The 20,840-nt window shown below is 41.2% G+C and overlaps 1 protein-coding gene across 2 annotated transcripts in view; it reads left to right on the top strand.

Moving 5' to 3' along the window:
* Positions 1-1,058: 1,058 nt before the first annotated feature.
* Positions 1,059-20,840, top strand: part of hivep3a (HIVEP zinc finger 3a) — a 45,850-nt gene continuing 26,068 nt past the window's right edge. For both annotated transcript variants that reach the window (XM_046059520.1, XM_046059518.1), the window contains exons 1-2: positions 1,059-1,158; positions 1,540-1,627. The gene's annotated coding sequence lies outside the window, so the exon portion shown is untranslated. The remainder of the gene's footprint in view (positions 1,159-1,539; positions 1,628-20,840) is intronic.

Below are 20,840 nucleotides of genomic sequence, written 5' to 3'. Positions count from 1 at the left end.
AAAACAAGCGATGTGGGGCCCTGGAGGTTTGCACCAGGCAGCCCCACTAGTCTTCATTAGACGCAGGTTTAAAAGTATGAGGCCACAATGATGTCAGGATTGAGCTTTCCTGGAATATGCTGTAGGTGTGACTAGATACCAGAAGGAGACATTTTACATTTTAAAGGTTAATATTCTAATGACCAAAATAAATTACAGAATCAAATGGGCCTATTTGTTGAATAATTGGTGAGTAGGCTACAACTCTTTATGATTCTCATGAGACCACATTCAGAATTGGCTGATAGAGTAATAGTTTTTGTGATTCATCTCTTTCTGTGTTCTGTTTCATTGGACTGTTTCAGTCCGCTGATGCTCTAAATGCGTGTGAAGAGGCTTTCCCACACTGACAAAGTCGACATTGTGTGTGAAAAACAATTTAGAACCAGCAATAATAAATGAATGGCAATAAAATGTATGAATGACTACAGCAAACGCGTTTAAACCTGTTAGACTTAAAGATCGTAATTTTATAATGTTACTGTAAGGGGGCGGGGTCTCGAGGTAGCGCGCGTGGATTTTGGGCAGCAGCGTGTTTGTCTCGCGCTCCAGCTGTGACCGTGTGTCAAGCTACACCGAATAAGTTACACAAACCGGAATTAAGGCAATTTTATCTTCAAAATAATTGCGCAATAAAATGTGACAATAGACAGGTTTTGATCATTTATTAATATACTTTGTCATAGGATTCCATACATTGTAACGTTTCGTTAATAATCATTGATGCAAGTGATGAGAGTGCGTTTTGTCGCTATTTTGTTTGTTTCCATTGTGTGTGTGTAATGTATGTCCCCAACGTTGTTTTTCATTATGCAGTAAAGAACGTTGCTTTATTGAGCACAAATGCTTCCTCCTTTTATTTTCACAAGTTAAGGCTATGGGCTTCGTTCACTGACTTCTGTTGAAAAAGTGGTGCCCGGAAATGTTCTGTTTAATGTTTACCGTACACTGACAATGATGATGCTATCGCGGTGGCAAATTGCAGCATCAACTTTCCGGAGAATTCATCCCGTCCGTCCCGCATCTGGACTGGACCACTCACGTTATGAGCCGGTAACAACCAAGCCACTTCTGTCGGATATGAAGCAACAAACTACAACCACAGACCCGAGTTTACAGGTTTGTGAACCAGATATCAGCGGCTAGAGGTGTTATGATGAATATGCATAATTACTGTTATCCGAGGTACTGTGAGGTGTTGCTGAAGATGCCAGCATCAAGCTAGCTAAAATGAAACAGGGCGTTTCCGGTCTCAAATGTACCATGGGTCACTAAATCAGGACGCAGTGAGTGAAGCTCAGAGACTGTATATAAAAAGGTGAAGCTCCGACCGAAAAATAAGTTGAATGTGTTTGTATTTATAACAGAAGTGGATTGAAAGACAGGGATACTATGTACTGCTTTAGTATTTGAGCTCCACGTAGCGTTGCGCTTTTTGTCAACACCCCCAAAGCGCGTAACTTACCTTTCCGCTTTTATTTTGAACGCCATCTTTTAAAGGTTCCTGTTTCGTCTTGACGAACCTCGGCTGACTTGACGCAGCTTGTGAAGCCGTGGCCGCACCGCAGAGAAGTTGAGCATCCTGCAGGTAATGTAAACTCATACGTGCTGTCAGTGACGCACTGTTGGAAATATTACCACGTATTTTGTAGCTTTGTGTTGTTGTAACAGTTTACATGGTGTGGCAGGGCGGGCATTATTATCTGGCATGTTTTCTTGTCGCTATTTCTGCGGAATGGTAAGATAAAGGTAGCTAACGTTAAGATGGACAGCATGTCCGGAGCTAAGGGGTACAGGTTTCCGGGTTCTGTAATGTTTTTGGGTTACATGTTAGACGGGTGTTCAGCTAACGGTACCTGAACTGGTCCTGGGCTTGTCCATTTCCCAAACTGGCTTCATTCATTGTCTGTGAGAGGGAGGAGGAGGCGGTGATCTGCGGCAAGTCAGCTAGAATTGGACATTACGAGACTGGAAGTACGGAGATTTCATGTTCAAAATAAATGTCGTGAATTTGTCTCGTATAGTGAAAGTGGTGCAGTAGAAGTGCGTAGTTGATTGCGTAGAGCAGCCGAGGCGGTGTTAAAATAATGCACTAAAATAATATATTACAATACGGAGCGGAGCTATTGCTGAAACACTGGCATGAGTAGAATAGGTTGGTTTTGTGATGTAGCTTTATTTTGAAAAGACTTTATTTGGAGGCGGTGATGTTCCTGTTAGCTTGACGCTGATTGTAGTAGCACAACTGCATGGTTCGGTCTGTGGCACTACGTAGGAAAACTGGAGTGGTCTACCTCGTTGCCCGAGTGTTTTGTTAATCGATATTGCCTAGTAGTAATGCCTTTGCTTCAAAACACAGGGGCGCAGATATTTTGTGTCTCAAATAACTGTAATTGCACCGTTTGAAAATCCCCAAATGAGACTGTTGCACGCAGGTGTGTAGAATGTTTTGTCATGGCTTTTGGTTATTGGCTGTTTAATTCGGCAGCGCGTTGCACAGGGCTACATCACCGCCGAGCAAACCAACCTCCATTCAAAAAATCGGGCACTTTAATATATTTTTATTCATTCGTCTGCAAGCGCGCATGCTCGTTAAGACCATATAAAAATTTATTGGTATTTCACTACTACTTTTTACCAGATCTCATGTAGTCAGGCTCCCACTGTCCGTTGCTATTTTGGTGGAAAATCATTGTGAGAAGTGAGATCCAGCGCAGGAGGTCCACATTTATTGAATTTATAAATGCCGAATTCACAAATAGACCTTAAATATTTAGAAAATACTGTTATTCGCATTCTCTGATATATGCCTCTTGTTGAGAAGCACATTTAGACTAATACGTGCGATTCATTTAACGGAATTTGGCGTGGCCGTTTCCCACATTCAACAGAAAACAAAACCTATCGGCTCCAGCAGTGCCTGCGTAGTGCCTTCCTACTGATCGGACATTTCTGCATAACCTGCTTGCAAGGAATTCAACATGACATCATGCGTGAGAAACAGTACCACTCGGGGCGGATTTATACATCTATTTTTATTTTTTTGTGGCTGCAGGATCAAATCGCCGATAATATTACATAATCACAGCTGGGCTTAGATTGGTGGGTTGATTTTGATGCCAAGGTAGTGGCCAAGTGGATAAGCTTTAACGTCCCATGTTGCAGTGGATTTCGGCAGCCCCAGTGGTTCTGCTCTTTCTATCTAAATAAAATAACAAATATGCATGAGGGTGTGCCTACAAAGAACAAGGAAATGACCTACTATACAGAGCAGCACTCAAACACTCCTCATCGCAATGAAGCCTACTGGATTAGAGGGCACCTGAGGACAGCTGTGGCTCACAGCATTGCTCTGCTACAAAAACACTTGATACAACAGGGCCTTTTTTTCATTTCCTCCATGTGGATGTGATTGGTTTATCACAAGATTTAGAATAAGCAAATTCTCCCAAGGCAAGCCGCTATGTCTTGGCATAAAGTGGAGCTATATCTGTCTGTACAGTATTTGATCAATATGGTAAACTGTCTATTATCATACCAGCTTGGCAGGAGGTATAATTGGTCCTGAATAAGGCTGCAAATGCTGATTATTTATATTATCTAATCTATCTAAACTGTTGATTAATTGTGACAATTGACGTCTTCAAATTGCTTGTTTTGTTCCCCACAAGAATCTGTATTCAATTTCCAATGGTATAAACAGAAGAAGGCAGCAAAACGTTTAAAAAGCAGTGAGTTTTAAATCTTGTTTCCTTGGTAAATGATTGAAATTATTAATTGATTTTCATTGTCATTAAAAGTTTTATCATGAAACAACTTTCTTAAATCAACACGCCTGCTTTGAACAAACTTTTCTCATAAAACTTAAGTTGGTATGTTGTTAGAACAAGAAACATGACTATCTATGTCAAGACAGACAGACAATCACATTCACATCTACTGGCAACATTTAGAGGGCTTACTAGCTGAATATGTTTAAACAAAAAAAGTGTATATATTTTAGGTTGTTCAGTTTGAATAGGCACATAGCCTCATGTGGGACAGTGTGTGGTCAGGAGGGGGAAGGTCTCAGAGAAGGAGTGGCTAAACTGCCTGATTATGCTCGCTTGCTCAGATTTAGTTGATTTGGTAATTTTTTGTGTGTTTTTTATGCTTCTACCAGGGGTAAGTAGGCTTTTTGGGGTCTTTTTTAATTGTGTTTATTCACGGATATACAATCGGGAGTCTGCACAGGGTGTTTTATTTTGAAAATTGACTGGATTCTCAGTGCTGTTTCTGTTTCTGACTTCCTGCCCAGCTTGATCTGCTCTGTGCAGCTTGTCACGGCAGCCAAAATGCAACGCAGCCAGAACGTTGCGCAGCCATGCTCGGTGGAATCCAGCAGTAAGAAGCAAAATACAATTTATTGTAAATGAGCCATATTCTAGTTTGTTTTTACGAATTCATTGCGGGCCATTTAAAATCCAGTTGTGGGCCGTAGTTGGCCCCCTGGGCCTTAGTTTGGCCACCCTTGTCTTTGAGGGTGGGACACTGGACATTGGTGCTGATGAGAGAGATAGGCTCTGAACTGAATGTGCATTTAAGCGAGCTATCGTCCCTAAAGTCAGCTACGGTATCTGGTCTGGGCCATGGTGCTTGTGCTGCCAGGAGGTGCCGCGTAGGGCAGGTCACACACACTTTAACATCAGGGGCCCTGTTTGCCAACACCACACTGACCTGTACCAAGTGGGAGCGTGGCCACTGATAATTACCGATACTCACAGTGATTACCCAGCAAAACAAAAGCAACCCACAGCCACGGTACATAAAAACACCCTGCGACAGATCATCATGTCGGATGTGTATCAGTCATGATATGTGATTGTTCCTCAGGCAACGATGGACCGTTTGCTCCTCTTTACACCACATGTAAGCAACACACCAACTTATCATGTCACCAGGTACGTAACGAGAAATGTTTGTTTTAATGAGATACCTTGTTTTGTGAAATAATGAGAATATTTTGTGAGAGAAACAGAAAAATAATTTAATAAGGAGAAGATGTGTCATAATAACATGAACAATATCTTGTAAAACGAGAAGAAGCTGAGCAAATATTTCTTTGTCATGGGGGCAGCGATACGCTGCTGTACGTCACAGATACTAAATGATGACTCAGGCTAGAGTAAAGGGATTTCTCCAGCATTGTGTTTTTACAGTGACGTCTTTATTTTGCAGTATGTGTAGCGCTCTCATCCTTTAACCAGAACCCGAGGCTGCCTGTTAGTGTGTCAAGCACTCCTGCTATCTCGCTCTGTAGGGGGGGGTCAGATTTTTGGCATTCTTTTGTCAGCAAAGGCTCCAGTGGCTGAGACTGTGGTTGTTTATTATAATTTTTCCTTCCCCGGAGTTGTCCTTCACCTCAGGAAGGATGTACAGGGGACATAACAAGATGTTGCTGCATGTTCCAGCAGTCAGGTTTGATGCTCTGTACCTGCATCAATCACTCACCCAGCTGATGAACAGGAGACAGCTCCAGTTATTTGTTGTTGCGGGATGCTAACATTGACCTTATGCATCTTCTCGAGCTCAATGTTTTCTTATTGTCATAAACCTGTCTGTTGTGTGACCATGGATAGACACGGATGACTAGGCTTCTACTAGCTACTGGATAACAGTTGAATCTATGTTTTATTTAAATAAGTGAAGTGAAAATGTGATACTATTGCATGAATATATCACATTCTGTACAAAAAAATATTGTTGAAATGCACCATGTGAGCACTTTTATCCAGAACAAGCTCTTGATGCGTCTTTCAGTTTGTCAAGTGTAAACATGTCCATCATCACGGCCATTACCGACGCTGTAGTTCCTGTTAGTTTGTTATGGATCTCTGTGGGTTAGTTGCCTCTATTAACCCTGATGTTTCATGGTTGTTAATGTGGGAGCATAATGGGCTTATTGTGGCACCGATAGGCCCGAAGCCCAAATGGCTTTCAATGTGTTTGCCACTGGAGCCAGAATGGTGTGTGTGGTTTCTTGGCACTGGACACGAGCAGCACGGCTAAAAAAGGGGACCAGTCTCAGAGTTAACCCTGCCCTGCTCTTAACACATGCAGTGGTGGTATGGTAAACATTTATGCGGTGTGCAGAGTCTCAGAGTGTGTCCTGAAGGCCCACGGCATGCTGTTGCATTATGAAACGGCATATACTCTGGGTTTTTGCTACGGCCCTGTCAAAGGTCCCTCTGTTCAGCCAAGGGCGGTAGAGCCGAGGAGGACAACATTGATATTCATGCAGCTCGTTCTTATGGAGTCACCAGCGGGAGCCTCATCCCTCACATGTCAGTCATTACAGTGTCCTTGGTAGCAGGTGAAATGTGAAGGCACTTGTATCTCTAGAGCTTCACTCTTCCAGGCACACAGTCTTTCAGGTGAGGGAGTGGAAATGTATTTACCTGGGAGAAAATGGTGAATCGTCCTTCATAACTGTGCCAGTCGTCTGAGGACAAAGTGAGAAGGCCCAAAAAGTTTATTTCAAAATGAACTACGTAAATAGGGCTGGGTATACTTAGTTCAAAAGTTTTATGTTACCTGTGCCAAAATGTCACTTGAGTTTCAGAAAAATTATACTTTTTGGCGATAGCTTAAGGGGTCAGTATATTAAATTAAGGCCAAACACTGTCTGCTTTCTGACTTTGGAAGTGCAAGGAATGTGTCTGACAATTATTGTACTTTAACAAAATAACAATCCGACTACAGGCCGCTTCAGACAGTGACTGGCCAGCTTTGCGGAAGTGAGAAAATAGGCATTTCTGTCACTTTTGATGTTTAAAGTGTGTGCAACAACATGAATGCCTGCAAAGACTGTCAGAAAGTGTGCACCTTGTATTCAAACTACTATTGCATCTTGCTCTTTCTCGCTACGTTCAGGCTACAGGCCTTAATGCTCAATTCCAATTTATTGCGCAGATCAGATTTTTTTGATTGACTGTTCGCATACATTTTTAATGTGGCCTATATCAGACTGCAGTGTGAACTGGCCCGCATGCACAAAAGAATAATAGGAGGTCACACTAGCAGCCGTACAGAAACTTTACCTAAATAGAATACTCTAAAATTGGCAGAATTTTTATTTAAATCAAAATGTCTCATGACAGAAGAAGTTAACAAAAATGGGAATCTGGCCACGGACCCGTTCCACAAAGCAGGTTTCCTGCCCTTAATGGATAACTTTGCTGAGTAAAACCTGAATTAGGTGTTTATAAATAGTTTGACTTTTCCGGGTTTAATCAGTTATCTACATAGCTTTCGGAACTTTATAGTTTTTAATACTATTATTTTAATTTTCATCAATCAACCTGCCTGTTAATTAAGTTTCTGATACGTCAGAAAATAGTGAAGAAAAATGCTGAAATTGACATATTTAACTTTCTTTTTTTTATCTGACTATTTATAATCATACCATATAATAAGACAATCGGAAAATAATCACATTTAATAATATGGAAACTGTGAATTTATTAGCAATTTGGCTTAAGAAAATGATGGAATTTCAGCTTGTCTGTATGGACACATATGGTCGGTTGGTACCAAATAAGTGTTGAGCATCCTCTGGCTCTTAAGAAGCCAGCTCAGGACATCACAACATTGATTTTGATCCACTACAGTTTAAATAGGAAGTAGGAAATGGCCATTCTCTACAGTGGTTACTGTACATAATGCTGAACTTGCATTACTCTTATTGGAACAAATCTCTTCCCAATGCAATTTATCATCAAACTCCGTGTTCTTGCCTTCCAACCTGGAAAATACCCCTTTTTTAACCCTAAGTGACTACAGCAGTAATAAATCATAGATTCCTTGCGCAAAACCTTTAGTTTATGATTTAAGATGTGTCATGTAACCAGCGCTCACATGCAAGTTTAGGATGTGTAGAGTACACACACGTACATCCACACGTAGATAATGGTGACAAGACTCAAGCAAGTCGTGCAGCAGAGGACCCCAGGGTGGCTCTGGTCATCAATCATTAGGACTTCCCCCAGCTGCAGAGACACAAGCTTAAATGTCAAAACTGCCGTAAGTGAACAGGTTTCCTCCCCGGCAACCGGCCTAAGACAACGGGAGCGGAAATTGACCCTCATCCTTGTTAATGAAAGGATACACTTGTGTGTGTGTGTGTTTCTGTGTGTGTTTACATCCTTGCCTACGCATTTGCTTGCCCAAGTGCGTGTGCACAGGAAAACGTGTTGGCACAAAAGCTTGCACGTGTGCTTTGTGAACACCGTATGCTCGGGTGTTAAGTGTTGTGTTTACATGCAGTGCGTGTGTGTGTGTGTGTGTGTGTGAATCAGAGCATGTGTGCACTCGCTGTGAGTTGTTAGGCCCTTGGCTAAGCTGCAGCCCTTTGCTGGAAGGGGTTGGATGCCGTCAGTGACCCTGGAGGCGAGCGTATGGACCCAGCTTGGGTTGCTCTGCGAGGTGGAAGGGCCTCTGGTTTCTGTGACCCCCGTGGAGAAAGCAGCCTGTCAGGCAGAAGGCCTGTCAGCTGCAGTTCTCATTCACAAATCACCTAGTGGACACACACATACACACACAAGCAGCACGATGAACACACATCCATGTGCTGCACCTGCTCTCTTGTGTAGATATAATTCACACAATGTTAAGCTTACATTTGATTGTCATCATTATGTTATTATTACACAGGCAGTATTCTTTTTATTGTTAATCGTAGCATAGGTTTAAATGAGCTGCTAGTAGTCCTCTTCCACAACAGGCATTTTGACATGTTGTTGCAGGAAACACACAGTAGCTAATAACATCACTAATGACTGCATTGCATATACAGTAGGCTCACTGGAATGACTTACTGGGACACTTAATGGAACGGAGCAGTAATTAATGGTATTAGTGACACTATAGGGCTGGGCAATAAAACAATAATGAAAATTATCACAATATAATTTTACATAATATTATCACAATATATCGTCAATAAATATTTGGTTGAATTCATTTGAATCACGAACAAATTAGAGCTTAATTTTTCTATTAAAATATTTATTTTGTTGAGGAAAAGGGACTGAAAAAGGATTTACTAATCATATTTGTTAAAAATGTTTTTATCATAATAGTTTTGAATGTTCTCCCTCAGATTTGTTAAGTGATCCACTGTTTGGCATCAAGTTTTTGTCCAATTCTGACCATAGAGAAAACCACATAATTAACCGTCTGGTTCCTTCAATTTTCAACTGTCAGCAGCAAAAATCAGCCTTTAAACTGGAAAGAAAACGTATTGTCTATTTATACTAATAAAGCAACAGCCCCCTTTCATCAGTTTCTGTTGTTTATTTATTTTTCCCCCCCAAAGTGCTTCTAAATGTCACGAGGCAAGCGTGTTATGTACGTCACGAGCCAGATGTTTCTTGATTTACTTAAATGTTGATTTACTTAAATGTTACAACATTACTGAGAATGCAAAGACAGAATAACAGCGCTGCGAACATTAAAACCATCTTACAGTTGTAGCCTTTCCTCTGCTGCAGTGGTCTGTGTGACTGTGGGACTAGAGGGCGTTACGCATAGTCATTTGATCCATTGTTTAACCAAAAGATACGGATTACAGCAGCTTTAATGTAGTGTGCATGCATACAGCATTACATATAGTTTCTGAGGAGAAAGAATTGACCGTAGTGCATCACACTGGCGTCCCCTCCTCTCATCTGCTTGCTCCTGTTGACGTTGTCATTGTCCATCAAGGTCATGTTTTCTCTGAGTGAAGAAAACTATATGGTCCTAGACCACGGGCTTTTATATTATGTAACAGCAGTTGGGTCATTTTTCCTGGATTTGTCCCACAGTAGGTCTTTTGTCCACCATCCTCCTGTTATAGAGACTGCAGCACTGGTATGTTGCTGGCTTCACGCTGAGCTACTGCTGACTCAGCCGATTCCTACAGGTAGACCTCAGTATCATTTGCGGCCACGTCCCAATTATTGCTTTGCATCGTGAGCGCATGTCAAAATATTACAGCTGCCTACAGTAACACTAGCTTCTCCCTGTCGCTCTGTGTGGAAGATATAGATTCCTGGACAGGCAGGCTCTTTGGCAGACTGCCTCATCATCCCTGTCTGTTGATTCACTGTTGGTGAAATAAGAGAACATATGGCTGCTCTCTCCCTGCATTATATCACCTTGAGATCCAACCATTTACAGCCCCGTTCAAGAGAGAATAATGCTCACTGTATTTGGATGGGGTTTATGTTGGCCTCTGAAGTGAACTGTGTTTTAATGAAGTGGCTGCACAAAAGGTCACTGACTATTTTTGCTTGAAATAAAAGCAAGTTGGGATGTACCTTTTTGTAGTCCGTATCCTGCTTAACCCAGCACGCAGCCCGGCCAGATGCATCAGGCTCAACGGTGTTAGTATTGATCCATCTGAGTTATATCACATCATGCAGAGTTACTGCCGGTTGCATGCGTTCAGGCTCGTGTGAAGACTTTGCATGTGGTTGTTATCAGCTATTCACTGGGTTCCATTAGCTTCCTGATTTGGCTATCCTCTCTGGCTCTTTTCATGCACTGTGCACCCTCACTGCTCTCATATTGGTAGTGATTTGGTTTGAAACATCTTTATGGCATCAAAACCTCAGACACTCTCTCTTCTTACTAAGCCCAAACCACTTTCATTACATATTTAGTTTAAAGTGTAGAACTTGTGTAGAAAGTGTCACCAGAGCTGGATATGGAAGCACAATATTTTTTAGTAAAATATGTATCAAAAACAGTCAGGTACCAAAATCATGGCTCTTTAAATACATAAGGCCTGATTTTAACCTGTTTAGATCTCATTTATTGTCTTATTATTGTTGAATGTTTAATATGAAGTTAAAATCAACTCAATAGCCACTAATTAGTGTTTTCCAGAGCCTTCAACACTTCAACGTGTGAAATCATAGCAATTTTCCCCATCTATTCGCTACAGAACACTTGAAGTAGTTTGCCTTGTGGTTGAGGAGAGCTTGACCTATTGCCTCATTGACCTATCCATAAACTAAGCTTTCGCCCGTGGGTAACTGGGATAGGCTCCAGCCCCCCACAACCCTGTATGCGTGATAAGCGGTTGACGATGGATGGATGGATGGATAAACTAAGCTGTAAATAAAAAATAGTGAGAAAAGCCGAGCTGATCAGATCATCTTCACATCAAAGCATCTGATGCGTGGAAGTATTTTGGGTTTTACGGCGCAGATGGCAAAATGATACAAAGATAAGACTGTTTGCCAGCTTAGTAAAAAGCAGCTTCCTTAATCTACAACCATAACAAATGTGAGGACTGTTAGAAACAAGTGGAGCAACACAACTGTACAACCTGGTCTGACTGCCTACTTTTCAATTTATGGGTTGTTCGTTTTCAGTCAGTCGAACTTGACCTTTGGAAAAAGCGACAACCTTAATAGCTGCTGAGTCAATATGACAGCCGAGCGAACTCCACCCGATGATAAAGGGCTTGGTGTTGAAACCTCAAGAAAAGCTGGTTGTGGACCTCGAGTTGGGATTTTGTAAAACATTTTAGATGGTTGTTACATGAAAAATGCATTTTGTAGATACTTGTTTATAATTCATCAAGTAAGGAATCTTAAAAAGAGTATTATAATCAAAACTGAGAAAAAAGACTGAATGATTCATTGTCATGAGGATCTTCATAGTGTCCCAGTATCCTAAGCTACTTTCTGTATAAACCACTTTAGTTACAGTTTAGGGCTGCAACAAACTATTATTTCATTATCGATTCATCTGCAGATTATTTTCTTGATTGAAGAATTTGTATAATAATTTAGGTGTATAAAATGTCATTAAAAAAAGTGAGAAATTAAAATTTCCCAGAGCGCACAGATGTGTATTCAGATAGCTTGTTTTATTCAACCAACACTCCAAAGTTTAAAGATATTTAGTTTACTACCATATATGACAAAGAAAAGCAGCAAATCTTCACATTTGAAAAGCTGTAATCAAAATAGTTTAGACTCACTCTGAAAGTCCACTGAGTCAGTGCTTGTGCTCACACCAGAAGTGTCTCTTTGCTCCTCTCTGGAGAGAATACGCAGTCATTTTCAAAATAAAATACCCTGTGCATACTCCCAATCCTATATCAACCTTAAACACAGTTAAAACAGACAAAAAAGAAACAATTTAACTACGTAGCTTACTTAATCATAGTAGAGGTACAAAAAGCAAGCATTTATCACCAAATCAACAAAATCTAAACATGTCAGCAAAATCAGGCAGGCAAAACGCTCTTATTTTGAAATGCTCCGTGTGCGATCTGCAGGTGATGGTACGAAAGCGGGTAACGCAGGGCTTTGAAGAGAGGTAGTAGAAGCACAAGAAGAACATATTAAAAACAAGTCATTTACGAGGTGCAGGCTGCACGCTCTGCTGCTGAGCTTCCAGTGGAAGTTGAGGACAGAACTAAACTGTGACTCCGGGGTGATATATAGCAGCCTAAGTCCATCCCTCAGAATTCCCATGATGCATGGCGGTGAAGGGAGTTTTGTTAAAATTTGCAAATAAGTCTCCTATTTGTTTGTAATACAAAAGTTACTTTGTGATTTATGTTTGTGATTTAGATGTTTAAACGTGTCTACTTAGAATATAATGTTTTTTGTTGGTAATTGTCATTCTTGTGGTGGTTTTTGAAACCAGGAGTGAAGGGACTTTTCATTTGAAAAGGACGGCTATACTGGTGCATTTAACTTGTGATGTTACCAGCGTGCAATTCTCTTGTCCGGCCGTGTCTACAAGTAACTGATAAAATAATTGTGCCTCAAGTAGAGGACTGATACCCAGCCGGGACCCTGGGTTGGCTGCCCCCATACACCCACGCTACCTCCGCTTATGATTATGTCAACAGGTTGTATGAATCTTGTTACCTTTCTGTCTTCAAGAATGACTTGCTCAAGTCCGGAAATATAGATTCACTCAGTCTTGCGAAGGTGTTTGCTTTTCATTTGGCTGCAGCGTTTAGCAGTATGCCTTTGTCATCATGATGGTGATGATGAGTGCATGCAGTGTCACAGTTTCAGTCAGCGGCCTTACCGAAACCCACACTCACACCCTGAAACCACAAACGCTCGCAGAAACAGCCTAACTTAGATGTGGGGATGAATATAGCAAGTGGCTGGCCATTAATTCTATATTTAGCATTTCCTCTATTTTCTACTTGTTTTTTTCACTGCTTGCACAATGCCTTCCATTCTATGGTTCTTTGTGCCACTTTTTTTATTTCTGATTTGGTTTGCTGCGGCTCTAAATTTATGCTTTCCCCACCTTTCTGTAAATGAACCTGTTTTTAGTGAGTGTCTGTCTGTAAATATCAATTGACCTATTATTATTTATAGAGTGAATTTATAAATTAAATTAAATATAAATTAAATTAAATTATTATTTATAGAATGAACGCCCTTGGTTTAGCTATAGGATATGCTTTGGATCGATTAATGCAGTTTAAAGGGCAGAAAAAGAATCTCCAGTATTTCTGTGAGTGCTGTCTAACAGAAATCCTCGGACTTTGATTACAATATATATTACAATGATCTGGATGATTATTGTTTATGGGGTCACTATTCGGAATCCCCAAGCAAAGCATATGGCTAGTTATTTGAATCCTGTCCTCTGCTCTTTTTTATAATTTAAAGCCATGATGTGTCGACTTTTATCAGCCTGTGTTGCTGACCAAGGAACTGCAGAAACATCAGCCGGTGTCTGGCGCAGCTTCCAGTGGCCTGTAAGCAGGGTTTTTCCTGGCTCAAAATAGGACTTTGAGGGTGGACCACCCGTGCAGATCAGTATGTGGAGCATGATTGACTGAAAACTGTTAAGGGATAGGGTGACGCTTTGGTGGTCCGTGCTGCACATCTGTCAATACACATCAGATTCTTGTAAATATTGACTATTGAAGAATAATGAAGCATTTATCAGGATTTATTTCTGATACTATGGTGTGCAGTTGGAAATAAAATACACACAATAACAAGAATGGTCTTAAAAGCATCAATAAAAATAATGCATAAGGTATTATTAACAGAACTCTTGAGTACAATTTCACTGTCAGACAATTAGTTTAGTTTTCTTTCATGTTGATTGGTCTAAAAACTATGAGGAAATGGCAGTCTTGCTAATGTGTGTCACTAACACAGATGATCTAATGGAAACAAAATTTGAGATGATAAAATAAAACAGATACAAGAAACATCAATGTTAGAATTCATAATTACCACTTACTTAGCATTCATGATTCATGACACTTAGCCAAAAAGTAGCCAGGCAGTCAGTAATGAAAACAAACAATGATGATATATTGTAGATACATATATACAGTATAATGTACAGTATAATGCCAAGTCTGAAATTTATGTCAATTATTTTCTAAATTGACAGCTTTCACAGACTAACAGTACAAGCTGCTGCTCAGCCCTGAAAGAAAATCTCAAAAAGTATGATTAGGAAATGTATTGATCAATACCACTTTGATATTTGTCCCTTCAATATCAAGCTGGAGCAGAAGATGCTTAGCTCAGCATAAAGACTGCCAAAACAGCTAGCTCTGTCCAAAGTTAAAGAAATCTGCCTACCAGCACCTCTTAAAAGGGTTATATGTAGTTTTTCAATAAATCACTGTGTTACTGCCTAATTGTCAACGGGCTGAAAACTCCCATATAAATAAAGCACACCCCTGTTTTCTCTGTTGCTTGAAACCGCTACTATTCTGCTTCTTATGTGAAGGAATCAGGTCGGGTTTTCTGCATGCTCGCTCCCGGTCCTCTAGTCTACTACAGCGACCACACTGCACTCACACCATAAAACGACCGGCTTCCAGCACAACACAGACTCCAACACAAACTCCACCTAAGGTTAAAAGCCAACAATAAAGTTTTACGTGCTGGAGCTCGTCAGGCCAAATGAGAATCAAATCGAATTCGGGTGAAAACACAGTCAACATCAGAAAGGCTTGAGTCATGGAGAACTGTTTGTGTTTGGTTTGGAACCTACAAAACTGACACAGAGCTGGCTTTCATCCTGTTGGACAGGTAAAGCAACAACACTGAGCAGTTGCTATTGTTATCCGCTGCAAAATACTACAGTTGTATGGCTTTTCATGTTACTTCACCAGCTAACGCAACCAATATTACTATCATGTAGACATGGGCTGGCTAACGTTACTGGTTTAAAGATATCCCGCGGTAGGGAACCTCCAGGTCTGAAAAGTGAGGCAAATACGGAAGTCCCTTAAACCTGCATTCTGTCGACCAGCCAGCAGGGGGGCGACTCCTCTGGTTGCAAAAACTAGTTTGGTTCTATTAGAAACAATGGTAAAATGATCCTACTCACCTGATTTATTACCTTAGAAAACACTTTCATAAGGAGGTCTCAATCGCTGGTTTCATAACTTCAGTTTATACAGCATCTAGTATTTGATTGTCCAATTTAGAGGAAAATAGACCATAAAGCAGGATATACTTTAGGTCAGAAAGATCTTGTGATTGACAGGTCGCTACCATGGTGCCTGTGCTGAGTCCTGCCTCATCTGCCTTGGCCACACTACCTTTCCACCAAGGAAAAGGTCGGTTCCCACACATTTCTCTTTCCTCTTTCTTTCTTTTCGACATATTTACCTTCTCTGTTGTGCTTGTCACACAACCCTGGGCTCAGTTCAGCCCCGACAAAACGTATTGAGATTAAACTTCTCCTAGGTGGAAAGTAACCTCCTTTTAGCCCCGCCGTTAAGCCAATCAGATTTCAGCAAAAATGAGGACTGGTCCAAGTTGGGAGGGGCCAATGTTGACAGAAATAAAACTGATGGATTGCACACTAGGGATGCAGGGATTACCAAAATTCACTATTAACTGCGCTTTAAAACGTCACAGTTAATTAATCGTAAAAACTCTTCTTCTATTGCATGGAACGAAACTGTGGGAACTTGCACAAAATGAAAACAAAATTACAGGAGCGGTGCACCAACTGAAGTGTCCTGCTTATAGGTTAATGTACACTGGCTAAAACTATGGCAAAGGGACAAATTCTGAAGCTTTATTTCCACCAAAGAAATGGCTGAAGTCGGCAGTGTGGGAGCACTTCGGGTACACCAAGTCTGACCAGGGCGTCACTGAAGATGACGGATCACCTGTTCAAAAACTTGCCATTAAAAGGTTGCTGCTAAAGGTGCGAATAACTACATTAAACTTGATGCAGGAACTGCGGGATCACCACCCAGCTTTGCACGGCCAAGGAAAGGTAGACCTAACACAAATTGCACATATATTAGGTATTATAACTATAAGAAATTAAAGTTCAATTTCTCCTGCTCCTTTTCTTGTGAACACAAAAAAAACATTTCTCTTTGAATAAAACGTATGTGGGGAAAACAACTTTTACAAATAAATAAATAGAAATTAAAAATGGCAATTTAAAATAACTGTAATGACTCTCATTAAAATCCTTAAGGGCTCATCAAACCAGCAAAAAAATATCTGCCCCTTAGGGCAAGTTACTGCCTTGGTTATCCCTTTAGGGCAAGTTCTTGGCCAAGAAAACCAGCATGTTAACTATGCTAGGTTTAAAACATGTACATAGACATGTTACCACATTCCCTGAAGTGCTGAAAAGCATCTCTGAAGGTGAACTAGTCGCAGTTATACAAAGATACTTCCAAGCAAGTTTGGTCAGCTTTGGGTAGGTGACCTTGAACCTGGGGTCCATGAAGGATGCAATGTCCAGAAATTCTTGTGGTCCTGGGTCATCATACTTTGTATTCATGTAATCCAGGATTTTCACTTTAATGGACTTGGTTAAATCTGTGTCATCTTCCTTTTCTGCAAGAACCGATGTCTTTAAAAGATGAAGGACGGGTTTCACATATGAAACACTGACATAGATTTCCTCGGAAAGAGCATCAGTAAATTCCTGCAAAGGGTGTAATGCCAGGTTAACAGACTCAAGTACATCCAGGTCTTGCCAGGAGGGAACCAGATGCCGTGTTTTCCGGTTTGCCGATAGAACATCAGAAATGGCCCGCCACTGCTCCAAGACCCTCTCTATCATCTTTTACCTTGAGCCCCACCTAGTTGGACATTCGGTGATGAGTGAGTGCTCAGGGAGGTTGTGCTCCTGGGAAAAATGTCCCACCAATGTTTTGCAAAGCCCAGCAGCACGGTCAATGCAGCTGTCATCCTTAACAGCATTTTCTGGAAAGAAGATATGAAATAAATTGTTACAAACTATTCAAACTACCAGTAATCATTGTGGCCAATTAACCCTGACACCTATTATATATATTAATAAATTCAAGAAGTCTTATTAAGAGGTCCATCCAGGAGATCCAAAAGAAATATGACAACTTGTCTTTTCTCGGCAAAAAGGAGATTACCAACTACAGGAGGGAGTCCAATAAAACTGGTAAGAACAATTTTGTTTTGGCTATAAACTAAACTGTGTCATTTTGACAGCCTTCTGTTTTAGACAGGAACTTCACAGCGGTGTTCAGCAGACGGGTAAGGGCGTTTGATACTCTGTGAATGACACGGCACACCGTTCACTTGTGTACAAGTCGCCAGCCAAACCAGCAACAGGGCAAAATCTACTAGCTCAGCTGTATGAAGAAATGGTACTTTTACTAAGTGTAATAATATATTAACGATTCTTAACGTTCATAAAATATATACTGATCATTTATCACTAATGATGAACCCCACAAAGAATTATATAGCGTTTAAAAGCAGAACTTTAATGCATTTTCATACAATTCTCGGCAGGCATGCAAAATTCGGCATAACAGCTGGGACAGTCGACTGCCCCCCACCACAGTTACGCTGTCAATCTGTGGGAAACACTGATGTCCTTTGCCAAATAATGAGTTATGGCCTCTGTGATTTCTCTGTGGCGTTGGGATGATTTGTCATAAGGAGTCACACTCTCAAACTCTGCGAAATTGACTGTTGTTGTAGTGATGGCGAAGTTTTAGATTTGCTACTACTCAATGTTTGTGGTTTTGTTGTTTGGCTAGTTTTGAACTGTTCGTGTAGGTCTTTATGATTGTATTGCAGGTGGTGATGGAGGTTGGTTGTGTCTTCTCCTCAGTTGCCACTGCTGTTCTGCATGTTTTACACAGTACCTGCGCTTGCAACACGTCATTTCTTCTGAATCCAAAATAATTCCGTATAGCTGAAGTGCTGTTCTTTTTCACCACAAGGTCTTCGTCAGCCACATTTTCCTCACTCTTCTCTCCTTCCTCCGCCATTGTATTTGCTAACGGCACAGAGTCGCCACTAAATTGATACCAATCAATCTGAGTGTAGCTGACGCTTCCTGGGGCTTCATCTAATTGGCCAAATAGCATGAATGCACCAACCACACCTTCATGGATACATGTGATAAGTCAAAGGTTGGCAATGTGGAGTGTGAATGCTTGGCGCATGTAATAATTTTTTTTTCTTATTCATCGTTTTAGGCAGTATTTTGCGACGTGTTCATTGCGCATGTTCATATCGCGATGACGATGAAAATAAGATGTATCGTTCAGCCCTATTATGTACCGCTGGTATTATGTCAAAGTGTACAAAGCAAATGTGGAGTGATTTGTTTATGCTAGCCCATAGTGATGCAGGGCAGGAGCAGCCAGCTAATGTTACATTAGCACAAATCTACTGTTGTTTGCATCATAATGTTCAATTTAGATTTACCGATACTTAGGTGCACAGCTTCTCCATCGTCGTTGTAAGTTGCTCATGAGTTAGAGCGCGCATATGAGCACACACCTGGTTGCGATCTAAAAACCGCACCGCAAGTGGCTGTTGAAAACTAGATATAGCCCCTTTAAACTTGAATTAACACGTTAAGTCTTGGTTCCTAATCTAAACAAGTTGTGGTTTTATGAGGGGGCTGTGCGTCGGATTATTTCTTGGCCCGGGAGCAGTAACATCCTAAAGTGCTGCCCTCTATTGTCCAGGCTAGCTGTTTCCCTGTTTCCAAGATGAAACCATTTAGCTTGGGAAAATAAACTGACTGACCTTAAATCTCATGTAACTCCCAAAAATAAACCCCTGACTGTGACCAAAAATAACAGTCACATCTTAGCACAATCTGAAGTAAACTGGCAAATAAAATCAAGAAATCCAACAAAAGGGGCAATGTATCACCATGCAGAGTACTTGGACATAATAAAGCTCTTGACAAATGAAAATGTATGATGAAGTATGGTATGTATTCTGTGGTGTTTTGAAAAGGCAGCGGGCTGGTAAATGTATTTTGGTCACGGTGCTGTGGTGCACAGTATAAATTTTAATTATTGCACCTTATGTACACACACACAGGCCTCTTTGGTCCATAAAGGTACATTTGTACATGCATGAAATTAGTATGTTGTTGGAACATTTGGTAGTAGGGTTTGAACCGGCACCACCCACCACAGCTGAGCCCTGCACTGCATCTGTCAACATGGTCTGCTGTTGGGAAGTCAAGTCATCCAGCAGGCGGAGCCTCTTATTTTGTTTTTGTTCAGACACGTTTTAGAGCTCAAGAGGTTATTTCACACTGTAGCCTACCACGTGTTGGTCATTGGGGCCATTTGGGCCATTGAGGTTGACAGGGGCATCTGTTGCATTCTGGTTGCTGGTTGTCTGGTGAAGTGGGGGTGGGGTCTCTGGTCTGTCTATGACTGGGGGTCTGGAGGGAGGCAAGGGGACCTGTGGTTTTAGTGATATGTTGGGATGTACTGGCTGGCTTTACATACATATGTACACATGCTGGGTGGAAAAAGTGACAACCTCTAGACCAGGGGTTTTCAAAGTGTGAGGCGGGCCTCCATAGGGGGGCTCCAAACTGTTTCAGGGGAGCCGCAATGAATGGAAGCGAGACAATATTAAATTACTTATTGCACTAGTTATCAAAAAGAGATCACATAGAATAGCCTGCATGTGTGAGAGTTCAGAGATACAGTAGTTTCAGTAGTTTCACTCCATCAGAGTCAGAAACTAACCTTATGGCAGAACTTTTTTAAAAGTATTTGGTGTAGTCTGAAGTTATGTCAAACAGCAATATTAGGCTATTTAGGCTCAAAAGTTGAGTGTCTATGGGATCAGATCATATAATCATGATCCCATAAGCATCCAGTAATTGAGCGAAACTTACCAAGTAAACTAAAGATGTGGTCGGAGGGGGCACTGTTTCCCAAGCTTTGTCTGAGGGGAGGCCCACAGACTTTGAAAACTCCTGCTCTAGACTCAGACATAGTGTTATTTTCATAGCCAGGCACACACAAACGCCCCCTTCTTAATTTCTGTACTTTGAAATAACAGTGTGCACTCCCACACACGTGTTCAACATCAAACATGCAATCCCGCATTTCCAAGAGACTGTGATAGTGCATTTCAGAGGTCATGAAGTACTACAGGCTGACTCACTAAAGACCACCCAGTACTGTAGGAGGCAGTGGCAGTGACGATTCCGCTGTTTCGGTGGTGTTTAAGGACCATATGTAAAGCCCTGGACCGCTGGGATGCTGAGGAGGACACTGCCTGTGTTTTCTCTCCTCTGACAGGTGGCTCAGTTCCCAGAAACTACCTCTGTGGCACTGCAGGATGGAGCCAGCACTGTCCTAAGCTTAGATGCTGCTGCTGCTGCTGACACACCACCACAAACCAACCACGGTCGGACCAATATATGTGTTGGTTTTGCATTGGCCGTTTTGTTAACATGAGATATTCACCAGTCTTTGTCGTTTGTCGTTTGACGTCTAAGCAGAGAAAATATTTCATTGTGGT

Source organism: Micropterus dolomieu, linkage group LG09 (genome assembly GCF_021292245.1).
Source record: "Micropterus dolomieu isolate WLL.071019.BEF.003 ecotype Adirondacks linkage group LG09, ASM2129224v1, whole genome shotgun sequence".
Lineage (NCBI taxonomy): Eukaryota > Metazoa > Chordata > Actinopteri > Centrarchiformes > Centrarchidae > Micropterus > Micropterus dolomieu.
This window is presented reverse-complemented; position numbering and strand designations above follow the sequence as displayed.